The 25453-nt window shown below is 43.0% G+C and overlaps 1 protein-coding gene across 2 annotated transcripts in view; it reads left to right on the forward strand.

Moving 5' to 3' along the window:
* Positions 1–7597: 7597 nt before the first annotated feature.
* LOC109852101 (prolyl 4-hydroxylase subunit alpha-2) overlaps positions 7598–25453 on the forward strand; it is an 88036-nt gene continuing 70180 nt past the window's right edge. For both annotated transcript variants that reach the window (XM_020422939.1, XM_020422940.1), the window contains exon 1: positions 7598–8117. The gene's annotated coding sequence lies outside the window, so the exon portion shown is untranslated. The remainder of the gene's footprint in view (positions 8118–25453) is intronic.

Genomic DNA, 25453 nt, shown 5'->3' on the forward strand with positions numbered 1-25453 from the left:
GCGCGGAGAATTGCGCGCGTCAGATTACAGCATCAGTGCATTCTCCGTTATTACTCTCAGTCGCCGTCGGCGGCGAATGATGCTTCGTCCTTCGCGTGAACGCGTTGTCACGTTTACGCGAAGAAGAAAAAAAAACTTTCCAAGAAAAAATGAAAATAAACAGAAACCATCCGTTTTTTTCACAAGCCGAGAAAATATTAATTCGTCTGCGACTTTTTATCTCGATATCTCTTTTAAGATCGAGAGATAATTTTATTTTGTGAAAACAAAGAAAAAAATTGCATTCTTCTCTAATAAAAGAAGATTTATTGTTGAGAAAATATTTCTTTTTTTTGCGCGCGATGAGAGATAGTTTAGATTTATTCGGAAAAAAGTTCCGACTGTATATATAATTGAAACTCTGCAGAGAGAGAGAAAGAAAGAGAGATAGGAAAGATCTTCTGTGCATATTACTGGCGCCAAGCTCAACTTTATTTTAATCATATCTGTTATGATACTACATTTTTATCTCTTATTTATATCTGTATCCTCTTTTATTAAGAAGAATAAAGAATGCAACGTGCGCTCCGGGGCTAGAAGTCTTCGAAAGCATGATTGATAGCCCGGATTTTTATGCCGGCAAAATATTGTACGCGCGCGGCGTCGTTCTATTCTCATATTTTCCTCGCCGGATATCATTTATTACGAACGAAAACGGCGTAACGTTTGATCCTAATGGTTTTATTATCCCCCGCGTCGCGCTCTCTCCCGTTTTCCGCCTTGTGCGCGTGCGTGTGTGTACGCCGGGTTGAGACATCTGTCCATCTGCCACATGGAAAGCGCGTGCTTTCTCCGCGTATGCCATCGCGCGCGCGCTTCATCCATATGCAATCTGTAAAGTAGCCGTAACATTACCTGCCGCGAGCGAAACGGCGCATCATAGACGTTGATAGAGCGCGCGCTTACAATCCGCCCGAATTAATTCTCCAATTCTGTCGAACGAAAATAAACCCAACGTTTGTTTTCCATCCAATCTTTGCTCTTCTTTTCATTGGATTTTTCGTTCAAAAACAATCGCATCTGTTTTTGTTTTACGATTATACATGTTTTTTTTCGAAATTTTCTTATATTTTTTTCATTCAAACGTAAACCGAAATGTTTACCACGTAATTATTAAGAAGATATGAATATATGAATGTGCGCATAAAAGCTTTAAATGCTTTATATGTAATTAACAATTCCTTTTAATTACAATTGTATTAATTTTATATCAAACAATGATGTTTTTGTTTTTTTTTTCATGAGTGTGCGCACGTGTTTAACAAATTTAATTTAATAAATATGTTTGCACTTTTTTTTTTCAAGAGAAAGAGAAAGAGCGAAATATGACTCAACAACGAAAAATCGAGAATTATTTTCAGATCAACGTTTTGGGTCACGTAAAATGTTTATTTAAATCGAAATATTTGTCGTTTACATGTTTTGCATGTTATTCTCTCAATGAGAAGTTAATATCATAATCTCATTTTGACAAAATCTGTAAATTTTTGAAGTGGAAAACATCGGGAATTGAAAATCCCTTTCGCGCTTGCATATCTCGTGTGTTAAAAATATTCTACGTGTAGTGTACGATCAATATACTTATGTACTAAAATATGGAAAAATATTGCGAGACAATTTCGAGTTTGTTTTTTGTTAAATGTTTCACACAAAAATTATTTATGTTTGCGATTCTCAGCGGTTCTTCCAGACACCTCGATCGTTCGAATCGATTAATAATCGAGTCTTTATCCGGCATTATCGCAAGTTAGCATGACACCCGTCGTAACAGAGACGCGTGCTGAACATTCGATCGTGGAATGTTCATTTCCGCGAGCGTCGTAGGACAATGAACGCTAAACGGATCTTGCCGCAGGGCAGGCAGGATACGACCGGCGTACATATACGTCCGCCAAGTGATGTATGTACAAGTGGTGGCCTGCAAATGGCAACTTCGGGACGGTCTACGCGCATAATTAGATGCAGCAACGAGCATTCAATTAGCTCCAGTAAGCAATCCATTTGGCAATGAAAAGGATGATCTCGTCCTGGCCATTCCGACCAGGAAACAGGAAGGGTTTACGAGCGGAAGGTACATTGCGGGTTTTAAATAAATCGCGACAAGCGGGAATTGTAAATCTTCATAAAAAACATAAATATGCAATACCGAAAAATTGCGACTATTTAGTCGGGCTATAAATAACTTCTCCACATTTTACGCGAAGTCTAGTATGTTTACGATTTAAAATACGATAGCCAGTAATGTTTTAAGAAGCAAACTTCTTCGAATGAATTTACTCAGTTTGTTTTTCTTGTGTTCTGCGTTCGGAAATATTTTTATTTATTTATTTATTTTTTTTTTTTTGAACAGAGAGAAGATCAAATAATTATTGAGTAATTACGATATAAATAAGTTTGTGAGATCGTAAATTGATTCAAAGTTCGATATTTGATATTTGAAACGCGTTCTATTTATCTTGAAAAAGATGCTGAGCTGTTTCATTGGCTACGGATCAATTTCGAAGATAAATCGAGACGATCTTTGCACATAAGATACGAGCTACGAATATAACCATAAATGTGTCCATAAATTGATCGGAGAAATGTTAGAGAGACACGATCTCGCGAAGTGAGTACGCGAATAATTCCAAATGCCAAATGAAAAGAAGCACGTGGACACGTTGACATCTTTCGCGCATTACCTTAACCAAACGCGATATCACGTCTGATATGTGATCCGACGTTATCGTCGAGTATTTTTCTTCGAGCGACGGCAACCCTTGCCAACAACGTCTTTCTCCTCGAGACGGTCAGAAATTATTCAGCCAACTCATCTCGCCGTTCTCGATTTATCCCGGAGGTCAATGCACTCGTGCCCACCGCGCAACCACATCATGCCACTAACCGCGAATGATATTTAGCGATTGCCCGAGTGAAGAATGTGACTTCCCTGTTCAAAGATTCACGCGCGCGGCCTCGTTGAGTTTGACGTGCACAGGTGGTGCTCTCTCGGTTCGCGACACGCGCGCACGATATCAATCTTGCACATCCCGCCTAAATGTCGAAGTTCCGTCTATTATTACGCGATCGACCGTTTGTTGAATGCATGTGTGTTACGTATGTGTGTGTGTATATATATATATATATATATATATATATATATATATTATATACAGAGTGTCTGAAAAATTTTGACACAGCCGAAATGTGAACATAGATTCGATCTGAATAGAAAAAAATGTCAAAATTTTTCAGACACCTTGTACACGCGCACGTGTGTGTGCGCGCGCGCACGTTCTCAAGAATTGGCGGAAATTACACGTCTCGTCGGTTGTAAGTCTCTGCATTTTCCGCGATCTTGCGATTTCTTTTCTTCACCTTTCCGCCTGAGGTAGTCGTGGTGTTTTTATTCCTCTTATTTTGTTTTGTTTTACGACTCACTCCTGTTACTCGTTGTGAGTACACAAAGCGGGTATAACAGGTGCGGTTAAAGAGCACAGACCCAATTTCGCAAGTGCCAGGATCTAATTGGTAACAACCGCGGAAATTATGAAAAACAGGAAAACCGCGGAACGACGGGGGAAAGCTCGGGAAAGCGCGAGAGACGCGATTTTTCAGTCGGATAAGCATCCGCGAGTGTACCGGTCGCTCCCGCTGGTAATAAGCGCCCGTTTCCTTGTCGCGAAATCTCGTCTCTCGCTTTCGCACGCGCGCCAAAGCGCCGAGGGGCTGCGGCGCGAAACACGAAAAAAAGAAAGAATGGAGAGAAAGAGAGAGAGAGAGAAAAAAGCAACAACAACAGGGGGACGGTACTCGAATCAACTCGCGTCCGACGACTATTTGTCACGCGGCACGGCTCGCCGTTTCTTCATGAGGTGCGCTCGGTTTACGCATTAATCCAGCTAGATGAGAGTAAAAAAATTGTGCAAACAACGTTTCAGCGTAGGCAGCCGCTGCTTTATCCTTTCTCCGCCCTCTTTGTCCACCCGCCGCCCTTTTCCGACGGCCTCCTCCTCTTATAACGCGTGCCGTGTTCGCGCGCGAGTTCGCTGTGACACGCAAGCTCGTAATTAAGCCCGAGCTTTAATTTATCGCTTGTAATCCGTAATTGTCAACGGCGGAGGAATGGGGGGGAAAAAAAAAGCGGCCGCGAAATAATAATGCTAATTCGCGCAAACACCGGCCCGAGAGAGAACGAATGGCTGACTTCGCGGCGATTAAATGAGCGAAGAGTTAGCGGCGATGAACGATCGAATACTCGGAGGAATCGAATAATCGTCAAAACAAACGAATTAATCCGAACAGATTTGACGCGGATATGGAAAGACGAATAAATCTCGGTGTCAGTCACATATCGGATTACGCGGGTCATTTAATTACAAATCGGGTTGATTGCACTTTTTCGACGTACTCAGTGCAGTATGTTGTTTTTTTTTGTATCACCGAATACGTGTATCCTTTAATCGTTATTATTTAATAACTAAACGCGAGAGAAAATATATAAAATAATAATTTGATTTAAATACTCGCTTGAAATGTACTTCATTGGTTTTTTTTTTCTCTCTCTCTCTCTCTCTCTCTCTCTCTTTCTCTCTCGTGTATATATACTTTATTATTTGAACAGTTTTTATCCGGGCTGTAAAAGTAAAAATTTCCGTAAAAAAGTTTTTTATAATTTCCGCTCCATTACGCTCGGGGCATCGAGATCGTGTTTTACTGAAACATTAAACTGATGAACCAAATCGATCGATATGTCAATAACGTGCGCGTATACGTATAACCCCGCGTATGAATAATGAATTTCATCCATCCGAATATCCTGGTGTCTTAATAATTTAACTTCTCTATTTCTCCGACGATCGTACTCGCGACTTCGAAAGGGAGGGTTCTGAGACGCTCCCCGTCTCTAGCTATATATAAGAAGTAAACACGCAACGTTTGCACATGTAACGTGTTACGTGAAAAGTTTTTCTTGATGGCGGTGGTCGCCGCGCGCACATTATGTCCTCCTCCCCCTCCCCCCACCCTCAGAAGTGGCAAAGACGACGGCGGCGGGACTTTGGGGAAGTCGTGAGAAATTAAAGTCGCCCGCGCGCAGAAGGAGAGCTAGACGCGATCCATAGCGTCTCGACTCGACTCGCGCCTTTTAAAGTCCACCGGGGTCGCAAGGTAGGGGATATTGCGGTCGCCGAGGGAAATAAATCGCGCGATATGGGACGCGCGGCTGGCGTGGATTTTACGAGGGAGAGACTTTAAGAATGCATCTCTCTCGGAAAAAGAAACCGACTCCGATCCCGCGGACTAATCCGCGTGCGAAACGTTCGTTTTCCATTTTCCGGACGCGACTGCCGTTGCTGATAACTCACAAGTAGTTTTCTTCCTTCCAAAGAGAAAACTTGGGTTGAGTCGAGATACTTTAATCGAATAATTTGTAGATGAAGTTTCAGTCCGGAGGATTTTCGTCGTCGCGTGTCCTTTATGAGAAACGAGAGAGAGAGAGAGAGAGAGAAAGAGAGAGAGAAAGAAAGAGACACGCCTTTCGGAAAAGATCTCGTGCTTACCTTTGTAATCGAATTAGCGAGTGCATATTTTATTACGTTCTACATAAATTATGCGAATGAGCGTAAATTACAACGCTAATGAGAAGCCTCTTCGCTTTACTGTTGTCTCCGGACGTTGATTTTACTCCGGAATATTTAAAAGCGAGAGAAATCGAGACCGAAAATAATGGAGAAACAGGTTCTAAGTTTCTCAAAAGTAAAATAAAATACCGCGATCGTCGATGTAAAAAAAAAAAAAAAAAAACAATTTCCTTCCGAAACATTTACATAAGTTCACAAGACGAGAGAACGAGTTCGACATTAAATCGCGAATTAAATCTAAAAATTCTTTAAACGTAACGTAGACGATTTTTTTTTATTTGTTTTTTTCTTAATCCTCTCGATATTTTTTCAAACGTTCGCATTTATCGATTCGATCGCGGGTGAAATTGAAATTCCGGTGACGACACGCATCTGGATGCGCGCGATGACGCCTCGACGCGGCAAATGCATCATGTATGCGCCAACTCCGTGGCATCATGCGTAGAAGGACGTGCCAGCGGCCACGTATACGCACAGTCACATTCCTATATATCCAGTCACTGTGGGGAAAAAAGAGAGAGAGAGAAAAAAGAGACGAAAGAGAGGAGGCGACGGATTCGTTGAAGCGAAAAGGAAAATCGGAGTGTTAATGTAAGTAGAGAACCGGGCCGAGTGTGCCAGAAAGCAAAAAACGCTTGTGACAAAAGAGAGAGAAAGACAGACGGACGCACATGTATGTGCACGGGGGGGTGGTCCTCGCTCCGATGCCGCCGGTCATTTACCTCCGACTTTCGGCCGTCACATATAAGGCGCTGGTCTTGATCGTTTATTTGCACACAGCGGCGGCTTGCACTTTCCTCATTTGCGACAAAGCAAAGACTCCGTTTTCGGATTTTAAAGAAGAAAAGACAAACAAGGTGCGAATTGTTTTAAGTCCTGAATTCACAAAGTAGTGTAATTTCAATCCGATTTCGACACACAGAGAGAAAGAGAGAAATGTTTGTAAATGCAAATTTTATTTTTAACAATTTTATTTTGGCAATATTTGACATTTCAACAAGAATCGCGTTTTTGCTTTCCGAAGCGCGTGCTTTAATTCTGCGACTTTAATGAAAATATTCGTTCGGGTAAACCGCTCAGAACAAATCGATTTATTTACATGCACATTACATTACGCAAAATTACATTTGTACAAAATTCGAGCATTGATGTGCGGGATGAGATGTGTGTGTATAGTTTTAAAATATAAAACCATACGCGTTGTGTAATAAAATCCTGCTATGGAAAACATTTTATATACAAATATATATACATACATACATACATACATACATGCATACATACATACATATACATATATATATGTATATATATATATATCTTTATTAAAAAAAATTGCAAACTCCAGTCGCGTCGCGGAAAAGCTAACGTTACGCAAAACGTGCGTGCGCGCGGAAATAATCTGGGAGAAAATAAAATGGTTGCGCGCAAACTAACGGGCAGCGGCAGGGTGGAGCGACGGGGTGTGTGCGGAAAGCGAAAAACAAAATAGTATAATTAATACACTCCATACTTTCCATTCCGGGCCCCCTCAATTATCGACACATCCATTCTGTCAGTGTCGAAGTGTAGTTAATGAAAGCGAACGAGTTGGATCGCGCATCCTGTGTGCCGGGGGCGTGGGGGTTTGCTACGGGGGGAAAGAGGGAAGAGAAAGAGAACGGGGAGCGAGAGCACATGCGAGGAAGAGCGGAAAGAGGATGAAACGAGACACGGACCTGGTGTAGAATGTTGGAGCCCGGAGTGTGGAAAGAGAGAAGAGCGCAGAGCCCGCGCGCTCCGACGGTAACACGAGTCGCGCGACTGCTGCGAGGGCGAGAGCGCGGGAAGCCGGCGCTTGCGGCGCACCGTACGACGGAGGAAGGGGTTGATGGTAGGGGATTCGTAGTGGGGAAAGAGACGCGCCAGGCAAGGCAACACACCGGCCGCAGCATCCGTCTCGCGTCAGTCGGCTGCCGGATTTCGTGGCGCGTGTTCTTCGTGCCGTGAGGACAGAATCGGCTTCGTTCTCGAAGCCGGGTCATTGACGGTCTGCGAACAATTGCGCGCATGTTTTCCGAGTAACCGATTTATCTCGGCACGATCGTCTGTCCGATCAGCTAGCTGTTACTCGCGATCTCTTTTTTGAGAGACAAAAATTGCGAGAAAAAATAAAAACTCACTCTGACTTTGTATTAAAAAAAAAAAAAAACGTGCTCCCATTGGTAATCAATCGGCATCGGAGAAACCGGTCTCTTTATATTCGTCTCTCTTTCTCTCTCTCCCTCTTCCCTATTGTGCTCCGATTCGCTTTTGAATCGGTGTTGGATCGAGGGAGGGTTTCATTCAACGCGCGATTCTTCCGTGACTTCCTGCGTTTTGTCGTCGTCGCGTCGTCGTCGTCGTCGTCGTCCCACTGGTCAGAAATTTCCCCAAGATTTTTATCTGCGAAGTGCCGGGTGAAATCCTAGCAGTCAGGTACGTGGCAAACATTTTTCTCGCACTCTATATATGTACACACGTCGTGCGGAATGCATGTCGAATGCGCGGCGTTCGTGAGTGAGTGAGTGAGTGTGTGTGTGTGTGTGCGTTTATCTCGCCGGCTGATGATGGGAAACGTCATTCCCGCCTGCTCGAGACAGTCCGCAACTTGACCGCGTTCTATTCTCGGACCGAAGTTTCGAGCATCACGGGTCTGGAGGAATAAGATGGGATGACGTAGCCGTTTAATGTCGCTAACAGTGTACTCCTGCACTGGTAAATTAATAATCCTCCGGTATTCAGTAAAACACTGAGCGAGGCGCTGCGCGCGCCACTCTCTCGGTAATTGTGAGTAATGTAAAAACATCACGTGCGCAGAGGCAAATGATAATCGTTAATGTCGCAATTAATATTGTAAATTTTGTTATTAAAACGCACAAATTCGCGTACTGACAACACGTTCGCGTATACGACTCCCAGATGATACGAGCATGCAAATTGCTCGTTTACAACAGACACAATATTATCGCGTGTTAATAATTCACAAATCCAAGATTGGTGGAACAAACATCTCGCAATTAGGCGCGCAATTTTTGCTTGATGAAATTTATACGTCGAATAAATTCAATTATTTTGTCAAGAGTTCATCGACGATCAGGATTCATCGTGAAAAATAAATCGGGTAACGATTGACGTGAAAATTCTCTTTCGGAAGAAATCATCCTCCGCGTGATTATCGAAGAAGAAATTTGAAAACCTCTTCGGTTCTCTCTCTTTTTCCCTATCCCGTCAAGAAAAACCATTCCGGTTAACGAGTTCATCGAATGACGAATCGTTCATCGACACCGCTAAATGACGTAATGTCCGCGTTGTATCATCTCCGTTGATTTAGCGTGCGGGAGATGACCTGAGAATCGCGTCTCTCTTTTTATACGGTAGCAGTAAATGCGAGGTCACCCCTTTGCCCCGTGGCACTGTTTATCTTTCATTCAACGGTTCACGCACACGACAATAAGTCCGTCGTCGCTAAGGCAACACGTTTCGATCGTTTTCTTGTGCGTTTTTCTTTTTTCTTTTTTTTTTTCGCGAAAAACTACACTAACTTCCTCTATCGACGATTTTTCCGAACGCGACAACAAATTATCAGCTTTCGTCGCAAGTGTGTATATATTGCCTTGTCTAGTTGTTTCAAGATATTATTTGTTTTCGCTGGGTGGCGTCTCGAGGAAGACGTGATGTATGGATATATTATTGACGTAATGGGAACACAGTATCTCTCATTCTCTTTCTCTCTCTCTCTCTCTCTCTCTTTCTCTCTACGCGACCCGTTTATGTTTCGCTTGTAATACGTCGAGTAATCTCCATTGTGATAATTGACAGCCGCGGCCACGTGGCCCCCTTTCTCGTTACGTTGCAATAACGCGCTTCACAAACGCGTGCAATACGAATCGCGGGATTATCTGACGATTGACCAGAGAGAATCGACCTTGAAACGAAACACGCGTCCCAGCGTTACACGCGTTAGTTACATCACGCGTTATACGGCTATAAATAACCTAACCTAACCTAACCTAACCTGTTCCTGCTCTCTACCGCAATGGTCGTTGCTCCTGTTAAATTACGTCAAGCGTGTATAACGGCACATGTATATCGGGAGCAAAACTGTTCCCTGAAACATATCCCTGGTATTTATTGTTGAAGTGTTCTTGTATCACAATTGTTGTAAGATCGAATTCGAATACTTTTCACACACTTGTGCTTATGTAATTTTCAGTCAGTATATTTTTATATATATATTATATATTTTTTAAATATATTTTTTAAATATAATATATATATTTTATATATAAATATATTATAAAAATACTAACTCTATGTGCAAAAAGAAAATTGTGTCGGCACTCGGCTGTAAAAAGAAATGAACTCATTAATTTTTCATGCGTCTACATGTCATTTAATTGGATTATCGGAGCCGCGACTCTATTTTTGCTTTATCAGAGCGAGCGAGCGAGCGCGCGAAATGTCAAATAGCACGCTGAAACATATTTAGCTCGTGAGAAAAACAGCACGCTCGCTTTTTCGCGTTATTTAGAAGTTTGAAAGTCGCATTGCGCGTCGTCCCTCTTTCCCTCCCTTTTTCCTTCGCATTTGCGTCCGAGTTACTTGCATCGCCATTAAATTGACACTCACGCCCGCGAAGTTTAGCAATATAGATTTAATGAACAGAGAGGCGTTCTCGCAACTTTTTGGCGCGCTCACAACTTTTCGAATTTTGTTATATCGCGCGGATCAACGGTTTTTTGCACGCGTCCGACACTTCATAACGTACTTTTTTTTTTGTTTTTTTTTTGTTTTTTTTTTCAAGTGTCACATGGTAAAACAAAACTACTGTAAAAAAAATAGTGCATTTACAGCGAGACAAAACGATGAAAAAAGTGGCAGAACTTTTGGCGTTTATAACCCCGTCGGTTTTTGGCGCGCGACGAGAAAATGTCACTCGTCTCGTAAAATGTCGCAGCTGTAAAAATAACTGAAAACAATCAATTTGCAGGAAACAGTTTTGACATGTCGCGTAGACTGTGCTGTCATCGACTGCGTTGTATCGGTTTGAAATAGATGTGCGCGAGGGGATAAAGAACTTCGCTTTATTTCCACGCAATGTTACGAGGCAGAAAAGTGTACGAACCACCGCGAAAAATAGAATCTTAATTTGTCACGATTTCTTGTATCGGTTTTATATAAGATACAAACAATGACAAGTACGAATTATTATTGCGAGATAAATATAAATCTTATTTATTTGAGAGAACAATAATTTCTTCAACCGCATTCATATTACAAAACAAAATCCTGTGTATTGACCGTTCTACTTCACCGCGTTTATATTTGCTCATCCTATTTTTTGCGTACTACTTCCTTACGATGCGGTTAAAAATGCATTTAGAAATTTCGGGCGAATAAAAGCTCGGAGAGAAAAGAGGGAAGAAGAAACTGTACTTGGTGAGCTTGCGCGACCAGTAAGTTATTTCGGCGGTGCCGGCAATTCGCCGGAAATTGCGTTTTAAAATTTCGTAATACGCGAGAAGTCGCTCAATGCAGTTAGGGCCATTCTCTTTTATGTCTAACTCGACGATACTCGGCGAAACGAGCCACTGAATTTTTCTTTTTTTTTTTTTTTGTTGCCTCCTTATTCCTTGTCGAGACCTGCTTGCTTACCGTTTTATTTCTCTCCTTATTTTTATTTTAGTTTTTTTTTTTTTTTTTTTTTTTTTTTTTTTTTTTTTTTTTTTTTTTTTTTATCTTTTTTCTCTACATGTGATGTGCGCGCTCACTCCGCTTTCCACCGAGAAGAAACGAAGGAAGAATCCGGCGCTTTTCTCTCCTCTCAGCACGTGTCGCGTTTCGTCGCGCTTCCGTTCTCTCGCGTTCGTTGTTACATGTCGTCGAGCGGCGCGTTCTCGCGAATTTCACGAAACGTTTGAGCCGGAAAGAAGGAACCGCGCGCGCGCGCGCGATACAGATAATGGCATTCAGTTTGTATCTCGCATCTCGTTGCAGCTTTAACACGTCGCTTTTCGCGGAACGGCGGCGGCGCGGACGGTGCGATTTTCACAGCGACGCGCGCGCGTCGTTTCTTTTCCTTTTCGTAATATGAAAATTTTCATTCCCTCCCACTCTCGCCCAAGAGTGGCGTTTACTTGTCTCGTGTGTTTTCGCGGCAGCAAATTTTGACAAAGTGACTTTGCAGCGCGGTGCGCAAACTAAATTGTTGTTTGCGAAGTTATGATCGCTAAAATTGAGATGCCGGTAAAAATTAAAGAATGTTCCACCGAGCGCAATTAAAGAGGTGGAATTTATTGCTTCCACGATCGGTTTGTACAGAAAAAGTTTGTAAGAATTTTTGTTCTTTTTTTTTTTTTTTCACAAAGTCGAGAGGTTTCCTTTCATGTTAAAAAAGGGGGTAAGTTTTAAAAAATTTTTGAGATACCTCGCGTAATAGCAAAATTGTTTCCTTCCGGGAATTTTTGCCACGCCGAATAATTCATGCGAATATCGACCGGGAGCAAAACGATAAAATTTCCTGTTACGAGCTAATTTTGCTTCATAAAATCGCTTCTTCGTGGCGTACAGCTTGCATGCATTTCCCTCAAAAGCGAAATTATTGCATGCGTGACACGCAGGTTCTCTTATTGGTAATTACCGTAATGAAACTTTGTGATAAACCATTGTTTCAGGAATCGAAACACGCTCTTTTTCATTCGAGTATCGAGCGTGATATTTTAGCGTTCGAAAATGTTGCGCGTTGTTGGTGAGAGAATATTCAGCGACTCTTTTGCGACTTGTATTTAAACTCCGAAAATATTTTTACGTTATATTGAGAGTTTTATTCTAGTCTCACTTGCATGAGTTTTTAATATTCGTCAAAAAGTTCGCAACACTTTCTTGCCATATTGCTCGCGAAACGAGTCCGAAGTATATTTTACTGTGCCAAATGACGGAGTCACTTGAACGCAATAATAATACGCAGTTGTTACAAGAGATGTATGTACCGGATACCGTCAAAATCTGTGTGTTCCGTCCGAGGGTTCTTGTAACGTCCCATTCTCATAAACATCCGCCCCGCGCGTGTGCTTCTCCTGGCTTTAAAGCGCGCTCCTCTTCTGTAGCCCGGGGCTTTTACAACGAGAAATTTTAAGCGCACACGCCATCGTCATCGTGTTGCTCGCTCGTAAATAACAGCGCTCCTGTTGGATCCCAGGGACTCGATCTACGCCGTTGGTCCGCGTTTGTCCGAATCCTCGTGTGAAAAAAAAAAAAAAAAAAAAGTATTTTCCCCGTCGCACCTCAATCATGAAACGATGAAAAAAAAAAAAAAAAAAAAAAAAAAACCGAGAGAATAAACGGTGTCGAGAAGGTTGGGTTGCAATCGGAGCAAATCGCAGCCGGGGCGCGAAATTAGCTGAAAAAACGGTGAATTCTGTAGTTTTTTATTTTATTTTTTTTTTTTGCTGCGGTTGCGACGCATCTCCGTCGTTGGCCGAAACCTGCAGTACGTGTTAATTTCTGTACAATTTTCTGGCCTCCCGCGCTACGTCAGCGCGGTATGTTATTCGACACTGACAAACTTGTCGGTGCGTTTTCAACCAAATTACCTCTTTTCGACCGGCTAGTTGATCGTTTTCATAGATTTTTTTTAATAACACTGTTTCAATATACATTGTGACCGGGATCGCTGTATTGAAATTAACTCATTCTTTTCGTTTCGACAGAAATCTAACTTGAGTGACGTAAGGCAAGTGCAGATATAACAACAACACAAACATCTTTGCTACTTTTAGTATCGAGTTCCGTTCTTTCATCTGGAAGTTTCGTTTGAGATAGGATAGAATCGTGTTCTTATTTTTTTTTCTTTTACAACTGACAGTTAAATAAAATATGAAAACTCTTTTTATATTCTTAGTCGAATTGTAAATGTTGCACGTATATAAAAGAAAAAAAACGATTTTATAAATATCGAACGGATATCTTATAAAAGAGAGAGAGAGAGAGAGAGAGAGAAAGAGAGTGAGTTCGTCTAACTGCCGTGACCATATTTCTCGCTCGTCGTAAATGTTGAACAAAGTGTGTCTCTCGTCGCCGCTCGCTTCGATTTCAGTTTTTCATCTCCTCCCCGGAGCCGTTTGACTTGCAACTTCTGTTCCGCATTTAAAACGGAAATTAAGCGGCGTTCACTGACGAGAGTGTGCCGCTCTTGTCTCTCTCTCTCTCTCTCTCTCTCGCTTTTCTCTCTTGCTTTACATCGCGATTCTCTTCCCTCCCTGTTTTACTCATCCGAGATTGTGCGAAACACAATTTAACTCTGTCTACGAGCGAAAATCTTTGCGAAACACACGGCGCATCGAACATTAGCGAATATTAACTAGTTCACGAAGTATAACTCGAAATTACTGTTCGAAGAGAGTGAGAAGAGAAAAAGATAGGAAGAAAGATATGGCGAGGGTAGGGTAAACACGCATGAAAGGAACGCCGCAAGGAAAACCGGAAAGTTTGCAAAGAGTCAAATCGCATCTCGCGAGCAAACTTTGTGTGAGAAATGAATCGATTCAAATAAATTAAAACTGCACAAATTTATGTTTCGCGCAGAAGAGAAATATTTTCTTAGCTCCGTTCTTTTTTGTTCAAAAGTCGAAGAACGCGCTAACTTTAAAAAAACGCAAACTCGTTTTCCTTCCTTCCTAATCTGTATTTTTGTTTATTTGTTATATCTCGACGTAGTTTATGCGCGGGAGAGATTGCGATTTTCAGGGATATACGTTTGCGGGGGTTTCAAATAATGAGGCTTTCCCAACGGACGGTCGTGTATGCAACGAGGTGCATCACGTTGCGCGCTAGAGAGACTGAAGCGCGCACGATACACATTACCGCTCATAGGGAGATCGTGTAGCGTGACTTGAGACTTTGGGAATTCGGACCGCGAAAGCAATAACGCGCCGTCATGGAAATGGCTCGTCCACTGTCAGCCGCAATACACGACCGTCGTGCATGTACTACTCTGTACTATCTAGAGACATGCGACTATAGTTCGGCACACAAATTTCATGTATCGACGTAAAACGCGCGCGCGCAAAGAGGAAAGGCGAGGACACACGTCCGCCTGCTCTGTTTTTTGATGTATGCGGCGCGAAAAATCGATATTCCCGCGCCGCAGCCGCCGATTCGCCAACGTTTACACGCAAATAGATGCGACATGTCGCGCTTATTCGGGGCTTCGAATAAAAATTGCGAATTCTGATAATGGCGCCTACATCGAGCTGCACTTCCGCGCTTGCCTGCGAATGAACCATTTGCGAATGAAAACATAGAAAGCCCGTTTATTATACGATTTTTGTTGTGGAGCCGATTCTTTCGCGCGCGCGCGCACGCACGCACGCGCGTCCATAAAAATTTCACCGACATATGCGAACGCACAACAGTACAAAGTTTATAAGCGGGATATTTTTCTCCCCTCCGGATATGTCACGGCGAATTTTTAAATATTACAAATAGCTCTCTATCTTTCTCTCTCTCTTTCTTTCTCGATATGCAAACACATTTGCAGTCAGCTCCAAAAAAAAAAAAAAATCACGCTTGCTCGCTCTCTCGAGCAACAATTTGATATTTATTCGGATGATCACTTACGATCTTTTTCCCGAGATTGCATTTCCTCTGAGCGATTTTAAGTGGCTCTCTCAAAAGCGCGCGCGTATTCTCGCATGTGTGCATAAGCGCGCAAGTACGCGAACAGAGAGAGAGAGAGAGAGACACGCGGGAGAGACGAGAGAAAACGCGAGATGTAGACGCGCGCAGCGCGAATTCACGTCGAACGTGGTTGGAAACGTGGCGCGCTCGCCTTACGCGTCTTCCGATGGAATTCCCAGCATCCTCGATGCTCCACGACTCGTTCCGAAGAGCCCTCCAAAGAGGGACTCGCTTGCTTGCTTGCTTGCTCGCTCGCTCGCTCGCTCGCGCGTCGGCCGAGCTAAAGCAGAATGTTTCCAGCCAAGCTACTCGACGAGGAATTTGATCCTACGCGAGCGCTTGAAATCGCGACACACGTACATGGGAGAGAAGTGCGTTAGCTCTCAGCTTCCCCCAAACTTTAATCTTCCCGTTCCTCCGGTCGTCGCGTCTCCCTTCCCTTCCCCCTCCCCTTCTCGTTCCTTCCTGTATTTCAGGAAAGCTCTGCGCATCCTTCTGGCTTTTAATATTTAAGCGTGACACCGCGTGTGCACTGAGGGGACACTGTGTACCTACTGTATGCGCGCGGCTCGCAGGATGTATGCATAGAAGGGTAGTTCTTGGCGGAAATTTTGGCTGCACACGCGTGCGTGTGTGTATGTGTATCATACGTGAGAGTTGACGACCTTGCGATTTTAATTTTAATCACACGGGAAAACACGCGAGGAGAGAGATAGAAAAAAGTTGAATCGTCGCAGAGAAGTTGCCAGTTTTTGGAAACTTCATCATCACGTATTCCGTATATTCTCGAAAGAAAAATGTAGTCTCTCGTCGGGGTATTACGCGTGAAAATGGGTTTCTCCATTATTTCGGATTTATGTCTCTGTCTCTCTCTCTCTCTCTATTTCTCTCTTTCCGAGTGTTCTCTCTATCAAAGCCATCGACCGTTCATCCGCCTTTCCGATCGCAACCGTAATAACGCGACTATTACGCGCTCGCGTACTCGGCGAAATTAGGGCTCGTTTAGCTCGGCGATTTCTGCCACGCGAATGTGCATCTACCGTGGTCGTTCGCGCAAAATCGCGCCGCTAAAGGGCAGAAAGCGAAGCGTTTGCGCGCTTATAACTGTCCGCCGGTGGATTATCGACGCGATATCTCGCGGTTTGTGCTCGCGATTGCCTCCTCTTCCCTCCTCCCTCTTCGACCGCTCTCTCGGCACACATAGTATCGGATGCAAACGCGGCGCGTGGTATCGTTTAACATCGTGCGAGAGAACGAACGGAAGCCCGTTGAGCGCGCCGGATCGGGAGTATCGATATCGGCTGGATATTTATCGCCGGTCACGTTTCGCTCGGTTGCCTCGCCGCGCGGCTTTGGCCGCGATGCTTTTCGGATTCGGCCGACTCTCTCTCGTCTTGTTATTGCCAAGCTCCCGCATCTCTATAGGTACTGTTGCGGTTTGCGCGAGTACGACGGGTAATTCATCATACCGCGCACGGTCGCTTCATCAACGATGATGCGCGAAATTTCGTGGTCGAGAGTGTCGGGAACGCGCTCGCCCCGCGGCTAATTTGAGATATCGTTTGCGCGCTTTTCTCCGCGAGCAAATTATCGTTTTAAGAGCTCGTTTGCTTCGAAAGCAAATAGGAAAGGAACAATTGCGACAACTTGTAGCAAAATATATACTTTGTGCGAAATTATACAAAAAAAAAAAACTACACATTAAATTTGTTAATTCCAAGATAGATATACAAGAATCAATCGCTTATAGAGATTTAATTCAAAATTAAATTTAATTGGATGCTCTCGAATGTCAAATACTGAAGAAAAGTCTCACTCTGAGAAAATCAATTAATTAATCGTTGCGAAAAATAACTTTTGCCCCGCAAGAGCTCGGGTTGAAATCTGGAGCTAACGAATCATCGAGCTTTTTTCTTAATAATTTTTTTTTTTAATGTGTTTTTTTTATCAAGGCCGTTATTTTGGGTCATAATCGGAATTTCAATTTCTTTTTTAACGTGGCGACTTGCGGGATTGAAAGCAATCAAAAAGTGTTGTAAAGATTCCTTTATGTTTCGTTCGATGGGTGTTTCACGTTCCTGAATCCTCTCTATCGCTTAAAGGTTAACGAACGGTAACAGCGATCAGAGTTCGAAACTGACGTGGCGGAACCCCGCTTTGGAAACGGTTTGAATCGAAAGCCCCGCGCTTCAGAGTTTCACCGGCTTCAGCGCCGCTATCCTTTATCGGACCTAAATCGAAATTACTAAGCCACTGCGAAATTGTACTGACGGGTTTCTGAGGGCGCTATGTTAAAATCTGCATGGCGAGCGTACGCGCGAATAAATTTACATGCACGTTGGGAGAACAACCGATGTCACTGCGCGACTGGAAAGTGGTTAGGAGAGGAGAGGGGGAGAGGGTGAGTGAGTGTGTTTTACGGAGGGATACAAGATATTCGTTCTTCTCTCTGCCTCTCCAAATCGCGGAATCCATTATGCGACTTGTCCTCGTTCCAATTCACATAACAGAGAAATGTAATTCTCACACAAAATGTAATTTTAGCCCGTGTCGGCGATGTGACGTAAATTGTATTAATTTCGAGAGTCAGCTTCGCGTATATATATATATATCTGCTTTTTGACATGATAATTAATCTCAATTAATAATCTTAATTTGATATCTTGTTTGTTTTTCTTCGCGGGTATTTAACCGGTTCAGATTTTTGACAAAGAAACACGCAAAATAGATGGAGTGACAAAACAAGTTAACTTGTGCGCCAAAAAAACACCATGGTGTATATTCAACAACTCTTCCCACATTATCGTGTGTAATTCGCTTGCTTAAATTATTATCAAGTTTTTCGAAAGACGTTCCGCAAACGTGCGATTTGTGCTGCATTGCGCGCACATTGCGCGAGATATGTCGGAACGATTATGGAAAAAAATTCTCGCACGACGCGCACGCCATAATGCCGCCGAAACTGCATGATATTTGTTTTTGTTTCTCTTTTTTTTTTGCTTTTGTTTCGAGCAAATTATCGGGTCGCACGTGTCCCCGTTTAATCTTGCTTTTGCATTCGCAGTGTCGCGCGCGCAGCGAACTCGCCGCCGCCCCTTGCCTTCACCCCCATCCTCCCTTTTTCAGGTCGTACATCAGAGTTGGCGTATTCTTTTTTCTGCATTTGCCGGCGTCAGGTACACACGTGTACGTGTGCTATCCCATTGAATATGCAATGAGAATGTGCTCGGGCATTCCGCGCTTTTTTTTTCTTTTTTTTTTCTTTTTTTTTTTAACCGCAGCTTTTCATCTCCTCCCACGCGTCTCTATCTTCCTTCTATCTCTTCCTTCTTTGGAAAAGCTCGGACCGGCGAACCTTCCAAACGAAGATGTAATTTCTGAAGATTACAGCGTCTGCCTTTCGACTTAAAGGAAAACTGCAAAGTCTGCGGAGTATCTTGGATATTTTTGGGACATGATTTGTGTGTGTGTGTGTGTGTTTGTGTGCGTGTATGTACGTGTTTTGTCGAGAAACCTCTTCTTCTCCAATTTTGTGTGCAGGGAAATAACTCTCGCATTAAATGTTACTACGTGTATAAGAGCAACGTTAATGCGCTTTATATTGCGAAGAGATATTAATATACTGCGCACATAAATCTCGGATTGTTAAATGTGTGTGTTTTTTTTTTAACGTTCGTTTTTTTTCGTTATCAAAATTAAAATATATTTTGGAATATATTTTAATACTCTCGCGACAGAATCCATCGAGAGATAACAGCAGCGATACCGTAACCGGAACGATGATACGACTGATGTAACAAAAATATATCAATGGTTTTTTGAGTCTGCGCATTTACTTTTTTTTTCTCCTTTCTCTTTCTTGCATTATTGAATACCATAGCAGAAAGTTAAAAGTCGGAATAGCTGTTTCTAAGTTTCTGTTTTGTTTGGGTATCGGCTTTTCTGATTGCGAGTCGCGGCAAAGAAAGACCGCATTAGAGAGAAAGTCAAAGCTAGAGACGTAATCCCGGAATGCGTGGGCGGTGAGAAGGATCGATTCTTTACCTCCCCCATCGTCGACTCTCGGAGTCGGTTATCGCGGCGAAGACGAGTAAAAGGACGGACTCCGAAAGCGCGCGGAAGCAACATTTCTCCCTCGTTATTTCACTAATTGTGACGCGCCGCTCCCACGTCGTTACCCTGCCTTTGTTTTTGCCGCGTTTCGCTCGGAGAATTAAAACATCCACGTAGCTCGCGCCGGCCGGGGCTCTGTGAGTGGTCAAGCTCCCGCTTCTTTCTTCAGTCATTGATCCTTGCGTTTTCTTTCACCCTTTTTCCCTTCCTCTTCCGTGAGAAAGGGGAAAAGTCGAGGGAGATGGAACTTTGACGAGAAAGAGAATCCTTCCGCCTCGCTCTCCGTTGCTTTTCGACGAAAACGCGGTCGGGGTTTATTTTACTCCTGAGACGCTTTTCGGTAAATTGTTCGCGCTTAGCGCGGATGTTGCGGCATTCGTCGCATTCAAGACTGTCATCCGAGCTAGGGCAACAAATCTCGAGTTAATTAACAATAGGGCACCTCCGCGTGTCTACTGCACGCGTCGCGCCGCTGGGTTGCACCTCTGCAAGTTGTACGTTTGCCAGATTTAGAATAATTTCGACCGCGCAACGCTGTTATTACTCGCGGCGGTTGCATGCACGCGTCGCGTAAAAGCGAGTATTGTTGCTTGCACACACGGAGCACGTCGGACTAACATTCAATTCCCATTTGTAACGAGAGATCTCAGCGGTGAAATCTCCGCGGCAAAATCTACACCAGCCGGGGGGAAGAATAAGCCGGATTTTATTTCAATGAAATTCAACTTTGAATTACTCACGAAGACACATTGACGGAGTTTAAAAAAAAAAAAAAAAAGGAGGAAACAACGCGCGCGATAGTTTTCTTCCACGGGAGAATTTGTTTTAGAGGACCCTCTCTCTTCTCGCGCGATCGTAAAACTCGCGCGCGCGCGCGAAGAACTCGTATTTTCATAAGGAACATAATTCATCGACACTGAATCAGGTTGCTGAATCATCACTTTGCAGTTTTTTCACCTTGTAACTTTTTTACCTTTACACCTCTTTCGCGTCTTTCCGATAAATCTTGCGGGATGGGGGAGGCCATTTTGGCAGACGAAATCGGGGTGTTAGCGGGGGTATTAGCCGGGGTATTATCCCGAAACGGGACGTTATACTCAATTAGCAAAGTCTACTAATTGCCTTATTTAAATAATGCCCTTCCGTTTGAATCGTTCGAGAAAAATCTCTGCGAGCTACTTGAAAAAATCTCTTGAGATTGTTGTAGCGCGATTGTTAAATATATAGGTGTTGTCGCTAAAAGGTCACAGATCTTATTCGAATTTGTGCGTGAAACACGCAGCAAATTTACAAGATCGCAACAAGTAGCGTTAAGTTACAAGTAACCCTCGAAATGTAGCGGCGTCGGGATCTCGCGCGTTCACCAGGTTCTTCAGAAGAGAGCTAATACTCAAATTACTATTATCAATCATCCGACATATATACACTGTATATACATACATTTGCATAAACTGCCTTGTACGTTCCGCTATCAAGTTACAAAGTTCCGTCGCAGCCGCCGTTGTCGCCGCTTAACTCATTGTATATCTCGTATATCTCGCCGCGAATTAGCAAAGGTGATTATTAATTTTCATGCATCACGCGATTAGCGTGCAGATCGTGATCGACAGTTTACCCGTCGACTTACGCCCGTCCGGTGTGTAAGCTGCGGCTTCGCCGCTCGAGTAATCCCCGGCTATATCACTAGAATGGAGTCTCTCTCCCTCTCTCTCTCGTTGTCCGGTAACTGTTGATGCGCGATGGAAACTTGCGTGGACGGCGATTCCCGCGGCGGTGAATCGCGCGAGTATGTTCGGCAGCTGATAGCCCGGTCGAATCCCATTGCCGCTCGCTACTCCTCTGAACGCGCGCATTGAATACGAGGATTCCGTATCGTCGACGATCGTCCTGAGAGAGAGACTGTGGCATCGATATATATCCGCGCGTTCAACCGCGATTGATCTCGCGCGTTCGGCCGCGATGGAACGTCGCAGAGAGAGAGAGAGAGAAACAGAAAGAGAGAGAGAGAGAGAAAGAAAGAGAACTGTCTCTGTCTACAACAAGATACATCCCGCGAGTTCTGGCGTGATACGAGAAACTCGATATTATATTAAGATCGCGCGCAGCGGTAATCCATAGCGCGCGCGCGAGCGAAACTTTCGCGTTTCCCTCTTTCACGCGATCGTCTACATTTTAGCGCGGAGTGCTAGCGGAGTTGCTAGGAAGAACGATACGCGTGCCACACCCTCTTCATCTCTGGAAACGGGAAAAAGTTGGATGAGAAAAAAAGAAAAAAAAAAAAAGCAAAATTCAATTTGTTTTATCACAGTGTTTTTTATGCTTTTTAATTTTGTATCAAAAAAATAATTCTTTTTGTCCGTGTTAAAAACGCGTGTGATTTATTATCTGTGTTTTTTATGAACTAAAATATTTCGTGCGCTGACGGCACAGTTTGACGACATGTAGCAGTTACACGGATAAAATATAGACAGTTCTATTAACGTTTGCTTAATTGAATTTTATTTTTGTTACACGGGGTAGCAAACGCGCGGGAGGGATAACAAAACAATTTAGTTAAGTTTAACTGACCTTTTATACGCGATGATGCTCTCAAAGCTATTTTGAAATCCGCACGCATTGCATTTTTGCTGCAAAAATCCGAAAATAGCGATCGTGCCCGCGGTTTTTTTTTTCGCACAAACGGCTTAATGCTTTATGTAGTTTTACAAAATATTTTAGATAGAACAAACAAATAAATAAATAACAAATACAAAGTTTACACACGTGTTGTAAATAAAATGTATTAATCGCTTCAGCCAGCAACTCGCACATTTGTTTAATCTCGTATTTATATTTTCGTATCTATTGTCAACACGTGTTCCTTTTGTAAATGTAATTATTATCACCGCAATACGCTTTTATTTGTTTATATTTTTTTCGCAAGTCGACCATTATTTAAAGCGACATCTCAAACTTTTTCTATAACACGGAAATATATATTACCGCACATTTCTGTGTGTGTGTGTGTGTGTGTGTGTGTGTGTGTGTATGTAAACTTTCTTCTTGGAGAAACGTAAATTTTTGCCGCAGTAGTCATCTGATACACGTATATTCGTGTTTCACGTAAAGATAGAAAAACGTAGGAAAACGAAGGGAGGATAGAGGTAGGGAGACAAGTTGCGGGAAAACGAGGGAATTAGGGATGCTGTAATAAAGATAAGATGTTGGGAGAGAAAAAATAAAAATGCAATCCGCGTGACGCGGAAAAGGGAGGAGGTGCAGGCGAGGGACGCGGCGAGTGCATAGCCGGGATAAGGAAAGCGGGAAAAATCGGGATTAAGAAATAGGATAAGGAAATCGCGGAGCAGCGCGCGCGCGCGCGCACACACAGTGGCACACGTAAGGAAAAGTATGTGAGCAGATAAGAAGGGAGCGCGAAAAAGGAGGGAGAATAGAAGGTATATGCACGCGGAATAACGCGCGAGTAAAATACGAGACGGTCGACCAGGATCGGCCATCTGCGCATAGCGCATGTACGCATGGAATATTTAAACTTCACGTTTGGATCATCTTGGACGCGGTCCAAGACACGACGAAGTAGTGATTACCGAAGTGCCGGTAGGGTAGGATAAATCAGACGCTGTTTGAGTTATACTTCTCCCATTTAAATTTGTCTCCCCGTGATCTGATTCGGGAATAACCTCTGTCGTCACTTATATTTGCGATATATGTACTCACTGTGGATTTGAAAAAAATATGTAATAATTTTTGCAAGTTTGTTCGAAAAAAATAATACGGCTGGATATTATTTTAACGAGCAGAAAACAAACACGGCAGTAGTTTATCGTTTGTGAAGCACCGGAATTGTGCTGTTTTTGAAAATATTGAAATCGCAATCAGCCCACTCGCGCAATCATCCCCGCGCTTAGCGGAGCAGTTTATGCAACACGATTCTCGTTTTTGACGAGAACGATTCAAAAACGCTCGAGCGTGTAAAACGATACAATTACTTGCACCGCTAGCGATGGATTTTTTTTTTTTTTTTTTTTTTTTTTTGCATCGATGACGCGTACATAGCCGATTTTAATCGTCGTTTATGCGTACGAATTATTACGCGGCAATCGTGAGCCCGAAGCCAGAGCGGATCGACGCGAGGAAGAGAAGCGCGCGCGAAATGAGAGAAAGAGAAAAAGAAAGAGAGAGAGAGAAGGAAGAAGTTGGTAGAAAATTTCCATAATTCTCGCAATTCGTTTCTAGAGTCGTCGGATGGCGAGAGGAACAGGAAAAGGCCACAGGGACGGGCCAAGGGTGACGCAAAATATTCGCCCGTGGCTCTCTTTCATCTCCAGTTTCGCGGCAAAATGCAAATGGTCGCATTGTTCTGTACCTACCACGAAACGCGCTGTTCTCGCGGATGGAGAAAGAAGAGAAAGAGAGCGACGCGCGCTCTGTTGAAATATCGAAATGTCGTTGGTGTTCTTTCGACTGCGTATCTAGGTCGGTCGCGATAGTTTCGCGTTTTGTCTCCGGTGATAGCGGCACAGCTGCCTTTGATGCCGCGGCGGTCGCGAGCGTTTTTTATGCACGGCAGAAGTTCGGTCTCGGGTTGAGATATTTATTATTTGGTCCCTGCGGCGCGGAAATTTTATCTGCGGTTTGTGCAACACAAGCTGTCCTGAAACCGGATATTCTTTCCACTCTGCGGAGCCTCGGGTCGACTTGAAATCGATTTTCCCTCTTTCCTCCCCCGACACGACGTGTCGGTCTTGTATAGTTTTGCGGAGGAAACAAACGATACGAGAAATAACGAGCTCATTGCAGTGTAAACACATTTATGAGAGAGAGAAAGAATAAAACAATAAGTGACAAATGTGCTCGGGAAAAAATTCTATTTGCTCAAAATCGCGTGCGCGTAACAAATCGCATGTTGTATTATTTAATTTTTCTATTTTATTGGTTGAAACACGCGAAAAAGTATATCAAAGTGCATCGAAGTTTATTTCTCGTGTGTATTTTAATGTTTTAGCTCTTGCGATATACTTTTTCGTGTGAGCGGGCGCGCGTAAATTTTGCAATTTTGCGAAACTACGTAAACTGCTTATTCTGTTCGTTCAAACAAACAAAAAGGTCGAGATAGTATCGATTGTCGATCCTAACTTCGTTGTCATCGGCCAGACACCATTCCATCCTCCTATTCACCACCAGACACTATCGCTCTATTCACCTTTTGTTTTACGCCCGGAGTTACCTCCAGTCAAAGCCCCCGGTGGCTTTTGTTGTCCGACTGCAATAACGCATCTCTTTTTCGCCGAATTCCGCAGCGTCTCTCTACCGCACTCGTGGTATTTCCACGATTTACGCCGGTGAAAGGTAAAAAACGCACGACGGACTTCTTTGCGTAATCTGAATAAACGATTTTTTTTTTTAGAGTCAGGAAGAAAGTAATTTTCTGTTCGCGCACATACAAATTCGCATTTAAAAGACGGACATCGTAATAGTAGATACGTCGCGACAACATCTTGTTATCTGGATATTCATTGTGTAACTTCTGAAGTCGTTTTGGGAACGGAAGAATTCCGTCTTTTTGTTATTTTTCCTATTAAATATATATTCAAAAAATGCTGAAATAATTTATCGAGTCGGAATCCTATATAATAAAATCCATTTGGACTGCGAAGTGCTCGTTTCGGAGTCAAATATATCGCATCTATTGTTGCCTCTTTTTCGCGTTGCCGATTGGTTGGTTGGTTGATCGAGTCGAGTCGAGATCGAATCAAATCGAGTAAAATCGAGAGAGTAAATAATGACAGAAATTTTTGAGACAGTTCGTCGTATACGTGGAGAAAATTAAAAACGTGACTCAAGTCACAAGAAAGAGTAGAAAAACAACACGTGACTAAAGTAACGTGACTGTAATTTATATTATATATAAATTTAAAAAACAAACAATATATTATATATAACATATATATACAATTAAATAATATATATTATACATATAA

The sequence above is a fragment of the Pseudomyrmex gracilis genome, unplaced genomic scaffold, assembly GCF_002006095.1.
Source record: "Pseudomyrmex gracilis isolate BER0280 unplaced genomic scaffold, ASM200609v1 scaffold_24, whole genome shotgun sequence".
In the NCBI taxonomy this organism is placed as follows: domain Eukaryota; kingdom Metazoa; phylum Arthropoda; class Insecta; order Hymenoptera; family Formicidae; genus Pseudomyrmex; species Pseudomyrmex gracilis.